We start from the raw sequence: 21,362 nt of genomic DNA, 5'->3' as shown, positions 1-21,362 counted from the left end.
CCACACATATGGAACACACCGCTCTGGACATGCACTTGAGAAAATTCTGCTGTGGTTTGTGAGATGAAGCTGCTTTGCTGGGTACACATACTGAAACTCAGATTTCTCAACTGCTTCATTAGGAGCCTGGTGGGCTACAGTCCAGGGGGTTGCAAAGAGTCAGACATGACTGAGTGACAGACAGGACTGAATGACTAACACTTTCACTTTCATTAGGAAGAACTCGTTTTCATTTCTACACTATAACATGTCTCATACATGCAACCTGCAATGTTTTTGTTGCTTCCTGTTCAGAAAAAGATCTAAACCCCAGGGGTCATTTCCTAGTGTTTAGATTCACTGCTTTGCTTGGGTCAAAAGAGCGATTCTATCTTCTGTAAATACAGTAGAATCTCATAGCTATAATATTCATGAGTATCTTTGATTCCTCTTGTTGCAAAAAAGACATACGCATAGAACATGTCACGTATGGATGTGAGAGTTGGACTATAAAGAAAGCTGAGCACGGAAGAATTGATGCTTTTGAACTGTGGTGTTGGAGAAGACTCTTGAGAGTCCCTTGGACTGCTAGGAGATCCAACCAGTCCATCCTGTAGGGAATCAGTCCTGACTATGCATTGGAAGGACTGAAGCTGAAGCTGAAGCTCCAATTCTTTGGCCACCTGATGTGAAGAACTGACTCATTCGAAAAGACCCTGATGCTTGAAAGATTGAAGACAGGAGGAGAAAGGGATGACAGAGAATGAGATGGTTGGATGGCACCACCGACTCGATGGACATGAGTTTGAGTAAACTCCGGGAGTTGGTGATGGACAGGGAGGCCCGGCGTTCTGCAGTCCACGGGGTCACAAAGACTCGGACAGGATTGAGCGACAGAACTGAACTGAACGATTAAAACGTCTCATTTTAATCAATGCAAGATTTTCATGATCATATTCATAAGAGGTGTGAATGTGGGTATCAAACATTCAAACATAACTGAAAGATATTCTGAGCATGGGAAGGTAGATTTTCACTGATATTTTTAAGATCATTATTTTTTTACACAAAGGATTTAAAAACATCTAGTTCTCACCATACTTCTATGTTCAGCGCACTAGAAATCATATGGTGACCTTCAAAGAAGCTATCTGTGGTCATACCCAAAGTGTGGCAGAGAGTACAAAATTTAAAAGGAAGTTGTGAAAATACAGAGCAATTTGTCTCCCAAGGTCCCTCACACTGAGGCATCAGGGTTCCTCACCCCAGTTCTATCTTACTGTCTTTATGTGAGCAAGTCTGCCCAGGAGGAAGGGGTGAATTTGCTAACACATAAAAAATTCATTCCTTCTCTCAGTTCACATTCAATGATTAATTGTCTCTCCTTCAGAGCATCCATTAGTTTCAGTTCAGTTCAGTTCAGTTCAGTCGCTAAGTCGTGTCCGACTCTTTGTGACCCCGTGGACTGCAGCCCGCCAGGCTTCCCCGTCCATCACCAACTCCCAGAGCTCACTCAAACCCATGTCCATGGAGTCGGTGATGACATCCAACCATCTCCTCCTGTGTCGTCCCCTTCTACTCCCGCCTTCAGTCTTTCCCAGCATCAGGGTCTTTCCCAGTAAGTCAGCTCTTCACATCAGGTGTCCAAAGGATTGGAGTTTCAGCTTCAGCATCAGTTTTTCCAATGTATATTGAGGACTGATTTCCTTTAGGGTGGACTGGTTGGATCTCCTTGCAGTCCAAGGGACTCTCAAGAGTCAACTCCAACACCACAGTTCGAATGTTTCAGAGGAGAGTAACGCAAAGGAAAATAGTGAAGATTCTCTTCTTACTAGATTCCAAATTGAGGTGTTTACCCAGGAAGGTCAGATACAGGTTCTTGGACAAAGTAGAGGGAAATAATAAACCTCGGGTCTAAGTGCTTCAGCCTCATAAGCTACCTCCTTCCAGGACTTCCCTGGTGATCCAGTGGTTAAGAATCCATATGCCAATGCAGGGGACACACAGGTTCGATCCCTGGTCTGGGAAGATCCCACATGCCTTGGGGGCAACTTAGCCTCTGCACCACAATTCCTGAGCCCCTGAGCCACAACTACTGAAGCCTGTGTGCCTAGAGCCCAAACACCACAAAAAGAGAAGCCACCACAATGAAAAGCCCGCACACCACAGCTAGAGACTTGCCCCCGCTCACCGCAACTAGAGAAATGCCGTGTATAGCTATGAAGACGCAGGGCCGCCAAGAATGCATGAAAAAAGAAAACTCAGTTTTAAAAAGACTCTGAAAGAGTAAGTCAGTTCTCTGAGTCTCTTCCATGTACATGTGTTATTAAACTTGGATTTTCCTTCTGTTCAAAAAAGAGCGTTAATGTTGAGGATGGTATCAACTGTTTTCAGGACTAGCATGTGAAGATAAAAAACATGGTAAGTGTGATGATTTGCTTTTATGCCTATGTGACAATACATAACATTACACTCACACACACACACACACACACACACACACACACACACACACTCTAGTGGCTAATGGGGACGGTGTAGTGACAAGAGACTCCTTAAAAGCCGTGGTATGTCCTTTGGGGATGATGAAAATGCTTTGGAAGTAGTTAGTTGTTAATAGTTGTAACACATTATGACTTTACCGAAGGCCATTGAATCGTATACTCTCAAATAGTGGTCAACTTTTATCTGAATTTTACGATACTAAAAAAGAAAAAAAAACCCTCTATTTTAGCAGTTAAAACACAGTCTCCTGTATCATTCTCTCTACCAGCACACTGTTAACCTGTCTGCATTTATTCCTTTCATCTTGTTTTGAGGGGTAGAACACAAGAGCTTCTTAAAATGGTCAAACTCACACACACAAACTCAACGCGCTGCATTAAAAGAAGGGTGTAATCAATATTTCATTTAAATTATGACCAACGCACTTCTCTCTCATCTCCCCTTAGTGACCCGCTGATGACATTGCCAAGCTCTGAGCACTCCTGCCAATTTTTTTATGAGGCAAACGACACATTGGAAGTGATGGGAGAAAAACGACCTTAAAAATCAGATTGTTCTCTCTACTTCAGGGTGTAAGGATCTCATAATAATAAACATGTTCTTTCCTACCTCAGTGACTAGCGGGTACAAATGGAAGCTTAAAAAACACTAATATGTTCAGTCCTATTTGGTTTTGCCCCCAACCAAAGTTGGGCTGTTGGAAGATGCAGGGAAAGATGGACAATGGAGATGAAGACCTGATATCATCACCAATCAAGTCTTCTTCTGATGAACAGAGAAGCTGACTGTAGCCTATGTGACACTTGCTTCTCTCTTTGGATTTCCTTTTTTTTCCAAATAAGCAATTTTTAAAATGGAAGGATAGTTGATTTTTTTGGCTTTCCATGAGGGCTCAGTGGGCAAAGAATCTGCTTGCAATGCAGACTTGACAGAGTCACGGGTTCGATTCCTGGGTCATGGCTATCTCCAGGAGAAGGAAATGGTGACCGAGTCCAGTATTCTTGCCTGGGAAATCCCATGGAGAGAGGAGCCTGGTGGGTTACAGGCCACGCGGCTGCGGTTGCAAAGAGTTGGACATGACTGAGAGACTCAGCTAAACTAAGGTCATAGCTGATTTTGAGCATTGTGTTAGTTTCGGGCGAACATCAAAGCTCTTTAGTTATACATAGATTTGCAACATGGATGGACCTAGTGATTATCAAACTAAGTGAGGTAAGATGGAGACACACCAAGCTCCTTACTTACAACTGGAATCTAAAACACAAAGGAACTTACACTCATGCAAAGGAACTTATACTCCGGTTTATCTTTTAGGTCATGGACAGGGAGGTGGCTGACATTCAAGGTAAGCTATGAACAGATGGGTATCCATTCCCAATGACACGAAGGTTGATGGAATATTAAGGTCAGAATCTTGTCCCACATGAAGGACGAGGATGCTTCTTGAGGGGTGTGGCCGGCACGTGATGCTGCAAAAATCATCTCCCTTTTTTTTTTTTTTTTTTTGGCTCCACTGGGTCTTCCATGGGCTTTCCTGGTGGCTCAGACGGCAAAGAATCTGTCTGCAGTGTGGGAGACCTGGGTTCGATCCCTGGGTTGGGCAGATCCCCTGGAGGAAGGCAATGATGACCCATTTCAGTATTCTCACCTGGAGACTCCCATGGACGGAGGAGGCTGGCGGGCTACAGTCCACGGGGTCACAAAGAGTCAGACACGCCTTAGTGAATGAGACAAGGTTTTCATTACTGTGCATAGGACTGCTTGCTAACTGCAATGCGTAGGTTTCTCACTGAGGTATCTTCTCTTGCTGTGGAGTACAGACTCAGGAGCTTATGGGCTGAGTTGCTCCATGGGATGTGGGCTCTTCCTGGACCAGGGATGGAACCCATGTCCCCTGCACTGGCAGGCAGATTCTTAGCCAACGGACCACCAGGGGAGTTCTGCTGAGAAATCGTCTAGTCACACTTGCACATGTGCTTGACACGGTCTCCCGTCTGCCTGCCCCAAAAGACTAAGCTGGATGGATTCCACCAGTGGGGTTCCTGCCTCTATGGTCTTGCTCAGATTTGGCCAATGGGGTGCCCCGCCAGGAGATCAGAGGGTCGGGTGAAGGGCACGTGGTTTGAGGGTATTTATTTTCTTGGCTTTCCCCCTGTGATACTTCATAGGATGGTGGGGTCTCTCAGACTAAGATAATCCTTATCACAATGCTCCTTCTCCATAGGACCATCTCCTTTAAGTTTTGATAACTTCTGTCTTCTTCTCTTGATGGGCTTCTGAGCAGTAAGATCTCCCCTGTTGCGATTACTTGCAGCTTCTTTGTGGTTCCCCTTAATCCAGCTACTCTCTTATATGCAGTCTCTGTGCATTTTAAGTGGCAACATGGACACCCCAAAATGAACCTTTCTAATCCCAGAACCTGAGAAGATGTTGGGCTCTCCTCATAGCTCAGTTGGTAAAGAATCTGCCTGCAAAGCAGGAGACCCCAGTTTGATTCCTGGGTCGGGAAGATCTGCCGGTGAATACATTATGTTCCATTGCAAAAATAAACTTTGGGGCGTCCTTGGTGGTCCACTGGTTGGGAATCCATGTTGCAGTGCAGGGGACATGGGTTCGATCTCTGGTCTGGGAAGATCCCATGTGCCATGGGGCAACTAAGCCCACACACCACAATTACTGAAGCCCAGGTGCCCTAGAGCCCATTCTGTGCAAGAAGAGAAGTCTTGGCAATGAGAAGACCTCACACCACAACTAGAGAGTAGCCCCAACCACTTACCACAACTAGAGAAATCCCACACACTGCCATGAAGACCCAGCATGGCCAAAAACAAATAAATAAAAATTGAAAAAAGAAAACTTTGATGATGCAACTAAACTTCTTGATCTTAAAAGCAGGAGGATTTTACCAAGTCGTGTCTGACTCTTTGCGACCCCATGGACTGTAGCCCGCCTGGCTTCTTGGTCCATGAGGATTCTCCAGGCAGGAATACTGGAGTGGGTTGCCATTCCCTTCTCCAGGGGACTTCCTGACCCAGGGATTGAACCAAAGTCTCCCACATTGCAGGGAGATTCATTCCTAACTGAGCTACAAGGGAAGTCCAAATGTTGCTCATTTTAATCACAAAAGTTCTTATAAGAGGGAGGCAGGAAGACCAGAGTCAGAGATGAGATGGAAAGAAGGAAGACGAAGTAGTGATGGGATTCCTGACTTTGAAGATGGATGAAGAGGCCACATGTCAGGAAAATGGGCACCTACAGAAGTGGGGAAAGGAAAGGAGATGGATTCTCCCCCAGGGCCTCCAGACAGAATGAAGCCCTGCCTAAAACTTGATGTTAACCCAGAAAATTCCCTGTGTGATTTCTGACCTCCAGAATGACCATTGCTGACCGTAAGATAGCATATATGCATGATTTCAAGCCACCAAGATTGTAGTCATTTGTCACATAACCAGAAGAAAGTAATGCACTATGTAAACTTTTCATTGAAATGCTCCTATTTGAACATCATGGCTCTGAGTTGGGACCCTGAAAAGATCAGTAAGTGATTGAGGAAACTGACTGAGATGGGTTAATACAGGATATCTGTTTTTCTCTTTCTGACTTACTCCGTTGTGTATGGCAGGCTAATGGCACCCCACTCCAGTACTCTTGCCTGGAAACTCCCATGAACAGAGGAGCCTCATAGGCTGCAGTCCATGGGGTCGCCAAGAGTCAGACATGACTGAGTGACTTCACTTTCCCTTTTCACTTTCACGCATTGGAGAAGGGAATGGCAACCCACTCCAGTGTCCTTGCCTGGAGAATCCCAGGGACGGGGGAGCCTGGTGGGCTGCCGTCTGTGGGGTCGCACAGAGTCGGACACGACTGAAGTGACTTAGCAGCAGGTCCATCCAAAGCTCTGCAAATGGCATTATTTCATTCTTTTTTATGGCCAACTAATATTCCATTGTAAATATAATACAACATCTTCTTTATCCATTCCTTTTTTTTTTTTGGTGGAAATTTAGGTTGCTTCTGTGTCTTGGCTATTGTGAATAGTGCTGCAATGAACATTAGGGTACATGTATCTTTTGGAACTGTGGTTTTCTTGGGAAGGAAATTAAAAAAAGAGAGGATATATGTATATATATAGCTGATTCCCTTTGGTGTTTAAAAGAAACTAACACAATATAAAGCAACTATTAAGTGAAGTGTTAATTGCTCAGTTGTGTCTGACTCTTTGTGACGCTGTGGACTGTAGCCTGCAAGGCTCCTCTGTCCATGGGATTCTCCAGGCAGGAATACTAGAGTGGGTTGCCATTTCCTCCTCCAGGGCATCTTCGAGACCCAGGGACCCAACCTGGGTCTCCTCCACTGGGGGCAGATTCTTCACCATCTAAACTACCAGGGAAGAAAAAATACTCCAATTAAAAACAAAAAAAAAAAAACCTACTCCAATAAATACTCCAATAAAAAGCATCTATACTCCAATAAAAACAATGGAAACTAACACAACAAACAACTACATGCCAATAAAAATAAAGGAAAAAAAATTGAACATATATACAAACTATTTTACAAACTATGTATACAAACATATATACAAACTCCAAAAAGATTAAGAAAAACTAAATTTGAACAAAGCTGCAAGGTAACCCTGAAAAAAATAGAAAGAAATGGATAGACGGGAATTAATTTTTTCCAGGGCTAGCATGCTACCGTCTGCAGAGTCCATAAATGATAAGAACCATCTCACTGAATGGTTGCTCCCTGCCCCCACATTCAGGATCCTGCGAGGTGATGACTGCCTTTGTGACAGGGTCATGACATCACCATTGTGGCATCCCGAGCTGTTACCATGGAGATGTGGAGATGCAGGCTGGGGAAGGTGTTTGGGGGGTTAAGGGTGAGGAAGCAAGACTTGGAAGGAGGACAAGGGAAATGGGAGATGGTGTAACAATGTGTCAGCCAATCCAGGTGAGCTGTGGGGTCCCTGAGACCCTGTGGAGAGGACTTGGGGAGCCGGGGCTGGGTGGTCAGTCTCTCAGGCCCCCTCCCAGGGAAGCAGCACATCTTGCTAAGGGGACTCTCAACAGCAGAGTCAACCGTGAACTTGCTGATGCTGCAGAGGGTTGACAGCTCAGAAACAACAGTACATAAAAAAAAAAAAAAAAAAAACAAAAAGGAAAAAGAAACAACAATACTTCCCTAAAGTGATAGTCACCCAGTCATGTCCAATTTTTTGTGACCCCATGGGCTGTAGTCCACCAGGCTTCTCCTCTGTCCATGGGATTCTCCAGGCAGGAATGCTGGAGAGGGTTGCCATTCCCTTCTCCACGGGATCTTCCTGACCTAGGGATTCAAACCTGTGTCTCCTGAGTCAGCATGTGGATTCTTTAACATTGCCACCTGGGAAGACCAAAACAACTATACACCAATGAAGCCTTTACCATCTGAGCCTCCAGGGCATCAAAATGTTATCCACACTCTCAAAAAATAAAGGACTGGGGAGACCTAAATAGACATTTCTCCAAAGACATACAGCTGACCAACAGACACATGAAAAGATGCTCAACAATGCTAATTATTAGAGAAATGCGAATCAAAACTACCATGACCTACCAACTCACACCCATCAGAATGGCCATGATCGAAATGTCTACAAATAACAAATGTTGTACAGGATGTAGAGAAAAGGGAGCCTTCTTGCAACTGTTGGTAGGAATGTGAATTGATGCAGCTGATATAGAGAACAGTATGGAAATTCCTTGAAAAACTAGGAATAAAACTACTCTATGACCCAGAAATCCCACTACTGAGCATATACCCTGAGAATACCATGATTCAAAAAGCCACATGTATATCAGTGTTCACTGTAGCACTATTTACAATAGCCAGGACATGAAATTAACCTAGATGTCTGTCAACACATGAATGCATAAAGAAGATTGTGGTATATAGATAGACAGTGGAATATTACCCAGCCATAAACAGGAGGTAGCTGAACTGAGGTGGATGAACTTTGAGCATCTTATACAGAGTGAAGTAAGTCAGGAAGAGAAAACCAAATACTGTACGTTAACGCATATATATGCAATCTAGAAAAAATGGCAGAGATGAATCTGTTTGTAGGGCAGGATAGAGGAACAGACATAGAAAATGGACTTGTGGACATGGCGGGGGAGGGGAAGAGGGAGGGTGAGATGGATTGAGAGAGTAGCGCTGATAATCAGACACTACTATGTGTGAAAGAGGTCGTGGAAAGTTGCTATGTAGCACAGGGAACTCAGCCTGGTGCTCTGTGATGACCTAGAGGGCTGGGATGGAGGTGGGCTGCGACCGAGACTCAAGAGGTCATATGTGTACTTCCAGACGATTCACCTTGTTGTACGGCAAAAACCAACACGACACTGCAAAGAGATTATACTTCAGTTAAAAAAAATAAAGGACTTCCCTCCTACTGCAACTGCAACCCTAACATCATAACGTTGATAACCAACAGGCAACTGCTAATAAACGTCTGACTATGTTGCGGTCATTGTCATACCTCTAAGAGGTGGGTGGAAACATAATTTTTAGAGATGAGGAAACAGAGGCCCATAGACATTGAACACCGTGTCCCAGGTCACAGAGTGAGTGAAAAACTCAGGAAAGCTGACTCTAGAGTCAATGAGCTTGCCCACCATGCTATTCTGTTTTGAGAATGGAGTTCCCCTTGCTCTGGTTGACAAAACCCACGGGAAGATGTCTTCCTGGCATCCCACTGGCCTTATCTCTTCCAAGTATGGTTTCAAAGGAGACCTGTCAAGATGATTATCTCTGGAGCCTGTCTTTGACCCTCCTTTCTCTTTCTTCCCCTCTAAGGTCTCTCCTGGGATAACTACACTCATGCATATGACTCCAAAGGGACCGATATCTGCTGATGCCCTCAACCTGTGTATCTAAGGACATGCACTCTCCAAGATACCAACACAATCTGTCAACATTTCCGATGGCCATCGTGTCTCTTCAAGTCAACTTACTGTTCCTCTGTATTTGGAATCTCTTGGTTCATCTCCACCCCTGCTGCTTTGACGCAGGTCCTCATTACCGCACCTTCCAGCTCTGGATGTTAAGTGTTGTTCAGTCGCTCAGTCGTGTCTGACTCTTTGCGACTCCGTGGACTGCAGCACGCCAGGCTTCCCCGTCCATCACCAACTCCCAGAGCTTGCTCCAACTCATGTCCATTGAGTCAGTGATGTCACCCAGCCGTCTCAACCAACCATCACATCTTTGGTGAGTGTTCCTGAATGTATCCTTTGGTCCAGTTTTTAATCCCATCAATTCTTCTGCAGGGCGGCTACACAAACTCTAAAGGCCACTCTGATCAAGGTACTCACAGGATGGCAAGTATCTTGGTGCCCTCCTCCCCTAAAAAAATCTTTAGCAAGAAGCTCTTTCAAGATTTACCCCTTCCTGGGACTTCCCTGGGGGCCCAGTGGCTAAGACTTTGCGCTCCCAATGCAGGGGGTCCCAGGTTCAATCCCGTGTCAAGGAACTAGACCCCATATGCTACATCTAAAAGCTCACATGCCACAACTAAAGATCCTACATGCAACTAACACCCAGCACAACCAAATAAATGATTTTTTCTTTTGAAAAATAAAAGATTTGTCCCTTCCCTTCCCCTTCATTTTGCTTCCTTGCCATTTCTGCCAAGTATCTGTCATACCACGTCACAAACTGCACTTGTACTAAATTCTCGGCACCCCTCAGAACAGGACTGGTTACACTTTGCCAGTGTTGAGCCAGCCATGTGGGATCAAACCCATACCCCCTGCAGTGGAAAGAGACGTCTATGGACCACCTGGGAAGACCTTCCCCAAGCATTTCTGAATAAATCTATGTGTCTAGAAGCTCAATAAGGGACTAGGTCAATTTCTACAACTAAGGAACAGTATATCTATTTTCTCTTTATCTGCCCAGAAATGGTTAAAGAATCGGGGTGGGGGGAATGTACTAATAAACTTAAGAAACCATTCGAGGCCGTAATATTTTGAATAACCCTCCAATTATGGCATTTTAAATCTCACTCAAACCCTCTCCTTCCTGCAATAGTCTTAAAACCGTCCTTCAAAATTGATCGATGTGGCTCTCTTATTCCTAAAATTCATCAAGCAGTTAGGAACATATTTATAAATAGGTTCCATCGCAGGACTTTTACGGCACACAATAAGTAAGATATCATCCATTTTCCACGCCCAGAGGGCTGAATGATCATTTGTGAAAGCAATCGCCCCTTGAATATGGCTTCTAATAATCCCGTCCATCAATCATGTATTTTTTTTTCTTAATTCATCCACACACCATTTTAAATGCAAACACAGTTCACCTTCCCAATCTCTATGAAAATGAAATCCCATCACAGATGAAAATTTATAGCCCTGGCTCATATGAGTTCAGAGAGCAATATTCCCAATAGTTAAATCTCTCCAACACAGTTAAATAAAGTGAAGTGAGAAGTCTAATTGGCTGTTTCCACTCAGCCAAGCAGTCTTCACGGCTCTTATTCACTGTCAAGTGAGAATCACCAGGTGCCCGCCTTGACAGCTTAACGGATATTGAGCTAAGAACTGGGAATGACACAGAAAAGAAAGACTAATTCAAAAAGATGTGTGCGCGAGTGTCCACTGCAGCACTATTTACAGTAGCCAAGACATGGAAGCAACCTAAATGTCCATCGACAGAGGAATGGATAAACATGTGGTGTGTGTGTATACATACGGCTTCCGTGGTGGCTCAGATGGTGAAGAATCTGTTTGCAATGCAGGAGACCCGGGTTTGACTTCAGAGTTGGGAAGATCTCTTGGATCCCTTGGAATGGCAACCCACTCCAGTATCCTTGCCTGGAGAACCCCATGGACAGAGGAGCCTGGCTGGCTACAGTCCATGGGGTCGCAGAGTCTGGGCATGACTGAGCAAATATACATTCGGCATAATGATTTCCGGGTGGCGCTAGTGCTAAAGAATCCACTTGCTGAAGCAGGAGACATGAGAGACTTGGGTTCAAGCCCTGGGTGGGGAAGATCCCCTGAAGGACACGGCAACCCACTCCAGTAATTTTGCCCAGAGAATTCCATGGACAGAGGAGCCTAGTGGACTACAAGCTCATAGGGTCGCAAAGAGGTGGACATGACTGAAGTGAGTCAGCACATATGCTCATGGGCACACGCACATTCACACACACACACACACACACACACAGACTGCACACGGTGATTGCAGCCATGAAATTAAAAGACGCTTACTCCTTGGAAGCAAAGTTATGACCAAGCTAGACAGCATATTAGAAAGCAGAGACATTACTTTGCCAACAAAGGTCCGTCTAGTCAAGGCTATGGTTTTTCCAGTGGTCATGTATGGATGTGAGAGTTGGACAGTGAAGAAAGCTGAGCGCCGAAGAATGGATGCTTTTGAACTGTGGTGTCGGAGAAGACTCTTGAGAGTCCCTTGGACTGCAAGCAGATCCAACCAGTCCCTCCTAAAGGAAATCGGTCCTGAGTGTTCATTGGAAAGACTGATGTTGAAGGGGAAACTCCAATACTTTGGCCACCTGATGAGAAGAGCTGACTCATTGGAAAAGACCCTGATGCTGGGGAAGATTGAGGGCAGGAGGAGAAGGGAACGACAGAGGATGAGATGGTTGAGTGGCATCACCGACTCAATGGACATGAGTTTGAGTAAACTCTGGGAGTTGGTGATGGACAGGGAGGCCTGGCGTGCTGCGGTTCATGGGGTCGCAAAGAGTCGGACACAACTGAGCGACTGAACTGAACTGTTGACTGATTCACATTGCTGTATACCAGAAACTATCACAATATTGTAAATAAACTGTACTCCAATAGATTAAAAAAAATCACTATAGAAAAAGATGTGAGATATACAAAATATATGTGCATATATATAATGGAATATTAGTCATATAAAAGAATGACAAATGCCATTTGCAGCGACATGGATGGACGTAGAGATGATCATACCCAGTGAAATTAGAGAAACACGATATGATACCGCTTGCAGGTGGGATCTAAAATATGACATGAATGAACTTATCTATGAAATAGAGACAGAATCACAGACACAGAGAACAGACTGGCAGCTGCCCAGAGGGGTTGGGGGAGGGTGAGATTGGAAGTCTTAGATTACAGAACGCAAACTAGTATATACAGATGGATAACTAAGGACCTACTATACAGCACAGCGAACTACATTCGATATCTCATAATAATCTATAGCGGAAAACTGAAAGTGAGTGTGAAAGTGAAAGTCGCTCAGTGGTGTCCGACTCTTTGTGACAGTCCATGGGATCCTCCAGGCCAGAATACTGGAGTGGGTAGCCTTTCCCTTCTCCAGGGGATCTTTCCGAGCCAGGAATTGAACCAGGATCTCCCGCCTTGCAGGTGGATTCTTGACCAGCTAAGCTATCACGGAAGCCCTTAATGGAAAAGAATATGAAATGTATCTATACAGATCTCTGTCTATATATGTGTGTGTGGTCTGCTGTGCTTCGTCATTCAGTCATGTCTGACTCTCTGCAACCCCACGGACTGCAGTCTGCCAGGCTCCTCTGGTCATGGAATTCTCCAGGCCAGAATACTGGAGGGGGTAGCCTTTCCCTGCTCCAGGGGATCTTCCCAACCCAGGGATCAAACCCAGCTCTCCCACACTGCATGCAGATTCTTTACCCTCTGAGTCACTGAGGAAGCCCAAGAATACTGGAGTGGGTAGCCTATCCCCTTTCCAGGGGATCTTCCCAACCCAGGAATCCAACTGAGGTCTCCCGCATTACAGGCGGATTCTTTACCATCTGAGCTACCGGGGAGGAGTGTGTGTGTGTGTGTGTGTGTGTGTGTGTGTACACAGACATATATCTGACTCACTTTCCCATACAGGGCTTCCCAGATCAATCCCTGGGTCAGGAAGGTCCATAGAAAATGAAATGGCAACCCACTCTAGTATTCTTGCCTGGGAAATCCCATGGACAGTGAAGCCACAGAGGATGGGATGGCTGGTTGGCAATCACACACTTAATGGACACGAGTTTGAGCTAACTCTGGGAGGTAGTGATGGACAGGGAAGTCTGGCGTGCTGCAGTCCGTGGGGTCACAAGGAGTTGGACATGACTGAGGCAACTTAGCAGTTTGCTGTAGATTTGAAACTGACATAATAGAGAAAATCACACATACTTCAACAAAACAAAATTTTAGAATCAGAATCAAGAGCAGATCTGTTCAGGGTTTAATAGCAACCCTCAAAGACATCCACTCCCTCACCCCTGGAGACTGTAAAAGGCTGACCTTACCCGGCAGAAGAGACTTTGCAGGTCTGCTGAAGGACCATGAGATGCTGAAATGATGCTGGACTATCCTGGTAGGTCCCATGTTATCAGGAGCATCTTTCTAAGAGGGAAGGAGAAGGGTCAGGGTCTATGATGTCACAGTGATGGCGGGGTCAACTCAGGGTGGGGCCAGGAGCCCAGCATTACAGGCACCTCAAGATGACCTGGCGGCTCAGAGGGTAAAGAATCTGCCTGCACTGCAGGAGACCCGGGTTCAATCCCTGGTTTGGTAAGATCCCCTGGAGAAGGAAATGACCACCCACTTCAGTACCCTTGCCCGGTAAATCTCGTGGACAGAGGAGCCTGGTGGGCTGCAGTCCATGGGGTCGCAGAGTAGGGCACGACTGAGCGACTAATACTTATCCACTGACAAGCATCCTCTGGGCGTGCAGAGATGGATGGGGGTGGATGTGTGCCTGTATCCCTGGTGAGGTGCGTGCGGGTAGGCAGCAGGAAGACGGATGCGTGCCATTATTCTGACCGGAGCCACGTAATCACAGCTTGACAACCCAAGCTCCATCCAACCCTTTCTCCTAACGCCTTCACAAACCCCAAGGTAATTCAGTCCCACCCACCCCCCTGCCTCCCCAGGGCCACCTCCCTGGCAGTGATTACAAGTTTTGATGAAGATAAAGCATGTCTGGGTCTTTCTATTGAACAAGATATCATTAGCCTGGCCACAAAGGTATCGCTCTCCCCAGAGCCAAAGGTCAGTGGACCTTGGGAGTGATGGATCTCTTTTCGCCTGGATGCAGGCGCTTGCTTGGCAAATATTAAATAGCTTCTCAGAGCCACTGAGAAGGTTTCTAATTGCAGGCAGGCTGTCTCTGGAGAATAATGTGCAAGGCAGAGAGAGCACAGAGGCAGATTTTCTGCACGGCAAAATAATATACAGCAGGGGAAACCACTAGTCAGACATCAACTAGCTCCACAAAATATCAGTTCAGTTTAGTTCACTAGGCTCAGTCGTGTCTGACTCTTTGCGACCCCATGGACTGCAACACACCAGGCTTCCCTGTTCATCACCAACTCCCAGAGCTTGCTCAAACTTATGTCCATCGAGTCGGTGATGCCATCCAACCATCTCATCCCCTGTTGTCCCCTTCTCCTCCCGCCTTCAGTCTTTCTATTTCGTAATTACCAGTGATGAAAACGGTTGCTATTTACAAGGTCATCTCACAGCTCCCTTCACAAATGTCTGTTCACGCAAAGGAAGTAATTGCACTCAAATTAAACAGCTTAGCAGTGGATCATGGTTTGACATGATACGACCCCATGTGCAGTAAGCAACATCTTTCTCTTTTCCTTAAAACAATAAGCCAGCATTTCCCCAGTGGTCCAGTGTTTAAGACTGTCCTCTTCCACTGCAGGGAACATGATATTTATTCTCTGATGGAGAAAGTTTCCCTTACTGAGAGGGGCCGCAAAAAAAAAAAAAAAAAAAAAAGTGAAAAACTTTTTATAAAAGGTAAAAGACAATGCAATCATCTTAGATAATAAAGATAATGCAATTTTAAAAATATGAAGACTGTATAATAAAGCATAGATATAAAATAATGTATCTTTTCAGTGATTTTTTTTTTTAAGGAGGTTATTGGGAAGAGAAAATCTGATTTTTGTTACGGACGGGGTGTGAGGTGATTGTGTGACTCTGTGCATTCAGCTGCTCCTAAAAATATACTCTCAACTCTAAAATTCTAATATCCTCACTTATAAAACAATAGGCTTGAAATGAATGCAGAAAAGTTCTGTGATTTAAGGAGAATTCAATGGGACCTGGGCACTACACTAAGAAATATAAATATATTAGATATAGGTGTTCGTATAATGCCATTTTGTATATTGGGGCTTCCCTAGTGGCTTGGATGGTAAAAGAATCCAGCTGCAATGCATGAGACCCCGCTTCGATCCCCAGGTCGGGAAGATCCCCCGGAGAAGGAAACAGCAACCCACTCCAGTATTCTTGCCCGGAGAATCCCATGGACAGAGGTGCCTGGCAGGCTGCAGTCCATGGGGTCCCAAAGAGTCGGACACGACTGAGCAAACAACACTTTCAGTTTCACAGGTCAGAGGTGAACCTATGCTGACACAAGAGAGGAACAAGGGGTCCAGGTGTTGCACGCTGGATTCCTGCATAGGACGGTGGGTGTGTATGTGTGTGCGTGTGACTGTGTTCATTTTCTGATACTATGCATAGATTCCTGGGTGTCCCACTGACCTTTCCATAAATCTGCTGTTCTTCTCACATTCCTCTGCACAGACCTTTGATTTCTTTTTTTGATGGTATTTCTAGAAGGGAGGCACGGAAATCTATGACATCTTCCTTCAGTTAACCTCCTACGTAAGGGATTTCCCCTCCTTTCCTTTCGGCACTAGGATAGCTTTCTCTCAGCACACATCATGAAAGCATGTCATAGCTAAGTCACTTCCTTGAAGGTTTGTTACATATTCAGTGCTACTGAAGTTTCGTAGCTCTTTTTTAATTTTTTTAAAAATGTGGACCAATTTAAAGTCTTTACTGAATTTTTTTACAATGTCGTTTCTGTTTTGTGGGTTTTTTTTTTTTTTTGGTCGTGAGGCATGGTTCTCTGCTGCTGAATGAGATGGCTGGATGGCATCACAGACTCGATGGGCATGAGTCTGAGTAAGCTCTGGGAGCTAGTGATGAACAGGGAAGCCAGGCGTGCTGCAGTCCATGGGGTCAAAAAGAGTTGGACACGACTGAGTGACTGAACTGAACTGATATCTTTGGGGGGACAGTTAAGGCCACACCAGGAGACAGTGAGGAGACCACATAGGATGAGATGGTTGGTTGGCAATCACACACTTAATGGACACGAGTTTGAGTAAGCTCTGGGAGGTAGTGATGGACAGGGAAGCCTGGCATGCTGCAGTCCATGCGGTCACAAAGAGTTGGACACGACTGAGCGACTGAATAACATTGTGGGGTCTTCACTTCCTGACCAAGGATGGAAACACTCCCCACCGTACATTGGAAGGCGAAGTCAACCACTGGACCAGCAGGCAAGTCCCCAAGGCTTGTTTCCTACTAATCAAGATACATCACTCAAGTCACACTGAAGAAAGCAACTACGTCTTCATTGCTGGGGACTATGTGCCTTTGCGTGCACGCGATCCATCCTTGTAAATCAATTCAGTGTAACGTGTTTTTATCACGGTAACGAATTTGTAGTTCCCCAAGCCAGATGCACATGGCCCTCACCGTCTGCCTCTCAACCGATCCTCTGACGTGCAAAGTGAAAATGTTACATAAACAGCAGTCTTTCACCATTGGTTTAGGAAATCCCTTCGGACGGATGCCATATTCCCACCGCGAAGTCCAGCTTCTGTTCACACTGACAATCAGATGACCCATGATGCACTTCTGAATATGGCCAAAAGCAACCTTCCTGGCTTGCTAAGAGAAATTTATGAATAATTCTACACAAAGTAAGGGCTTCTTCACAGGTGGCTTGGTGGGGAAAAAAAAAAAAAAGAACCTGCCTGCCATTGCAGGAGATGTGGTTTCAGTTGTTGGGTTGGGAAGATCCCCTGGAGAAGGAGATGGCAATCCACTCCAGGATCCTTGCCTGGAGAATCCCATGGACAGAGGAGCCTGGTGGTCTATGGTCCAGGGGGTCGCAGAGAGTCAGGCACAGCTGAGCAACTGAGCATGCATGCGCGTGAAGCCAGCCTGTCACGTGTTCAATTTTGAACCAGGATTTTGCTTGAAAATGTAGTGCTTTGGGATCGTGGTTTTTTTCCCCCCGCCCTGATGGGAGGAAGGGACCATCGTGAAGTGCTGGTAGGAACCAATCCATGAAAAGATGACGAGGAAAAAAATGAGATCAGCTCAAAAAACGCCTCCCTCTGCCATCTATGAGTATTGTATTTGCCCCAGAGGCGTCTTCCTGCTCAGCCTTTTTACCTGTGAATGTTTCTCACTCCTAAAGAGGATTAGGCAGATTACTCAGTGCCAGAAACCCTCGCATAGCCCCGGGGAAATGTCTCACGTAACCATGTGCAGAGTCGGGAAGGACCAGGTGTGGAATATAAACATGCTTTTCTACAGAAAGAAGGTGACATCCTGGAAAGAGCGTGAGTGTGAGCAAACTCTGAGAGTTGTGACGGACAGGGAGGCCTGGCGTGCTGCAGTCCATGGGGTTGCAAATAGACAAGACTGAGCGAGTGAACTGACTGATATGAAGGCTGATCACCCCCCAACACAATCAGGTTCTTGGCTTAAAAAAAAAAAAAAGATACAGGACTTCCCTGGTGGTCCAGAGGTTAGGGCATCACATTTCCAGTGTGCAAGTGTGGGTTCAGTTTCCTGGTTGGGGAACTAAGATCCTACATGTCATGAAGCATGACCAAAAAGTTAAAAAAATTTTTTTTTTCTTTAAAAGATGCTGAATAATAGTTATTTCCTGCATCTACCTTTTGCATAATCATATCTATGGTAATATCAATAATATAATCATATCAATGGTAATAAATACCTATCACATGCACTGTCTTTTCGTCAAAAATTTTTTTACTGAAGTATATCTGATTGACAATGCTGTGTTCAGTTCAGTTCTGTCGCTCAGTCGTGTCCGACTCTCTGTGACCCCATGGACTGCAGCATGCCAGGCCTCCCTGTCCATCCCCAACTCCCGAAGCTTGCTCAAACTCATGTCCATCGAGTCGGTGACGCCATCCAAGCATCTCAGCCTGGGTTGTGTTAGTGTCTGCTATGACAGCAAAGTGATTCAGTTTTATATATAGGGCTTCCCTGATGGCTCAGACGGTAGAGAATCTGCCAGCAATGCTGGAGACCTGGGTTTGATCCCTGCATTGGGAAGATACCCTGGAGAAGGGAACGGCTATCCACTCGAGTATTCTGGCCTGGAGAATCCCATGGACTGTATAGTCCAGGGGGTCGCAAAGAGCCGGCCACGACTGAGTGACTTTCACTTACTTTATATATTTTATATATATGTTATTCACATATATATATTATATATATGTTATTCATATATATATTATTCATATATATTATTACATATATATATTTTTGGTTTTGTATATAGATTATTCTTTTCCAAATTGTTTTCCACTATAGTTTATTACAAAATATTGAATATAGTTCTCTGGGCTATACAGTAGCACCTTGTTTATCTATTTTACATATAGTGGCCTGTATCTGATAATCCTAAACTCCTAATTTTATCCTGCCCTCTCTTTCCCCTTTGGGAGCCATAAGTTTATTTTCTCTGTCTGTGCGTCTGTTTCAGTCTTATAAATAAATTCATTTGTCTCATATTTTAGATCCCATATAGAAGTCATATCATAAACACATCTCTCTGTCTCTGTCTGACTGACCTCACTCGGTATGATCATTTCTGGGTCCATCCACGTTGCTGCAAATGGCATTATTTTATTCTTTCTTTATGGCTGAGTAATATTCCATCGCATGTACGTACCACATCTTCTTTATCCATTCCTCTGTCGATGGACACTGAAGTTCTTTCCGTGTCCTGGGTACTGTTAAGTAGTGCTGCTATGAACATTGGGAGGTGTGTATTTTTTTCAATCAGAGTCAAACAGGCAATCCTATGTTGTTACATAACCATGTAGCGATTTAAGAGTGAAAGGGATGGAATATCAAAGCCCACATTTTCATCTCAGCGCTTCTGTTGGACGACCCTCAAGACTTTGGACGGTTTTAGACAATTTGATGCTTCTGTGGCTCACTTTCCTCAGATATTAAAAGGGAAGGAAGACAGGACTTAAGATGTTACAAATGGCATAATACATATCGAATGCTTTGACTGTATTTTAAACACACGTGTCTTGTTTACGGGCTTCCCCGGTGACCCAGGTGGTAAAGAGTCTGCCTCTGATGCGGGAGACCCAGGTTCGATCCGTGAGTGAGGACCACACAAAGCGACTTAACACATATCTTGTTTATTATTTTTACAGAGGAAATCCTGACACAGAGAGCTTCCATCGTTTGTCAGTTTTCTCAGGGACAAAAAGCAAAAACAAAAACCAAAAAACGGCTACGTGGAAAGAGAGTAAATTCCTGCCATTGAGTCTCAGAGAATTCCTTGAAATCTTTAAAGGCAGAAAAGAGAGATAATATTGAACCCAACGGACTCACACTTGTTAGGGACGGTTATTCTTGCTGGATGCAATTTGAGTCCCTGTTATGATCAAATAATAGAAACCCTTTTTATTATTAAATTTTTACTCTGGATATAGTCCTCCCAAAGCGGGGAAGAATACCATTACAGAAGATAGCATTATCATTTAGATACAAAATAAAATACTATATACATGACTTGGCAATAAGCTCACAGCAGTTGTTATGCATTAAAATAAAAAGCAAAAAAATCACTCTTTCCAAATAATGATTATTTGCAAAGTACAGTTTTGTGTTTTTTGCTTATTATTTTTTTAAAGTAATTGTCCTTTTGAGAGAATGATTAAATTTAATCATGTTCAATACTTTGTTATGTTTCAACAAGGGATTTGGATTTCCCTACAGGGCATATCTTGGGCTAAATTGTTTATCTATAATTTGTCCTCAAAATGATCTAACAAAGGAAAAATGTGTTCTGTTGAATTTCCTATGTAAATGATTCCTGAATTTCTTAGGGTAATGGCATTATACTGAAGTTTCATTCTAGGATTCAGATGTGTACAGACACATGGGTAGGCATGCAGAACGCTGGCCATTAAGTTAATTTTTAAACTATGTCTGACTTTCCTTTTAGACATCCTTTCACCATAGCTTTGAAGTATCTCTCTTTCTCTTTTTTTGGCTGAGATGGGTCTTAGTTTTGGTACAGAAGCTCTTAACTCGTGGTGAGCAGACTCTCTAAGGCAGGTAGCCGCCCTGTAGCATGCGGGATCTTAGTTCCCCGACCAGGGATCCAACCCACGTCCCCTGCATTAGAAGGCAGGTTCTTAACCACTGGACCACCAGGGAAGCCCATGATGTCCCTTCAATGCCCCCTTCCTCTTATCTCCACATTGAGCCATCACCGCATTTAAAATATCAATCATTCGGCAAAAGGGAAAGAGACAAGGCATTGAAATGGGAAGCTGTGCACTTAACATTAGTTATTGTCGTGGTGAGAGGATAATGCTATTTTTTCCTTCATGTTTTCGACATTTCAAAAGTGTTCCACTTTTGATTTACCTTTTAAAATAAAAAATCTATTTTTATCCCCCTTTACACGCTGTCTTCATCTGGCAGTTACAGGATTTTTGTCATATTATGATCACTTAGCATTAATGCACGTTTCCCCTTGAATTCTTTAGAAAACATTAACTTATACTTCCACGAAAAAAATCAAGGGCTGTTTTTGAGCTAATGATAGAATATTCTGTATCAATTAATAACTGCTTTCTTAAACATATAATATCTATATCCTATAATACTATCTATCTATAACCTATAAACACTATAACCTATATATATATACTATATATATATATGGTATCTATAACCTATAATACCGTATATAATATA

The sequence above is a fragment of the Dama dama genome, chromosome X (assembly GCF_033118175.1).
Source record: "Dama dama isolate Ldn47 chromosome X, ASM3311817v1, whole genome shotgun sequence".
Classification (NCBI taxonomy): domain Eukaryota; kingdom Metazoa; phylum Chordata; class Mammalia; order Artiodactyla; family Cervidae; genus Dama; species Dama dama.
Note: the sequence above shows the minus strand (reverse complement) of the source record.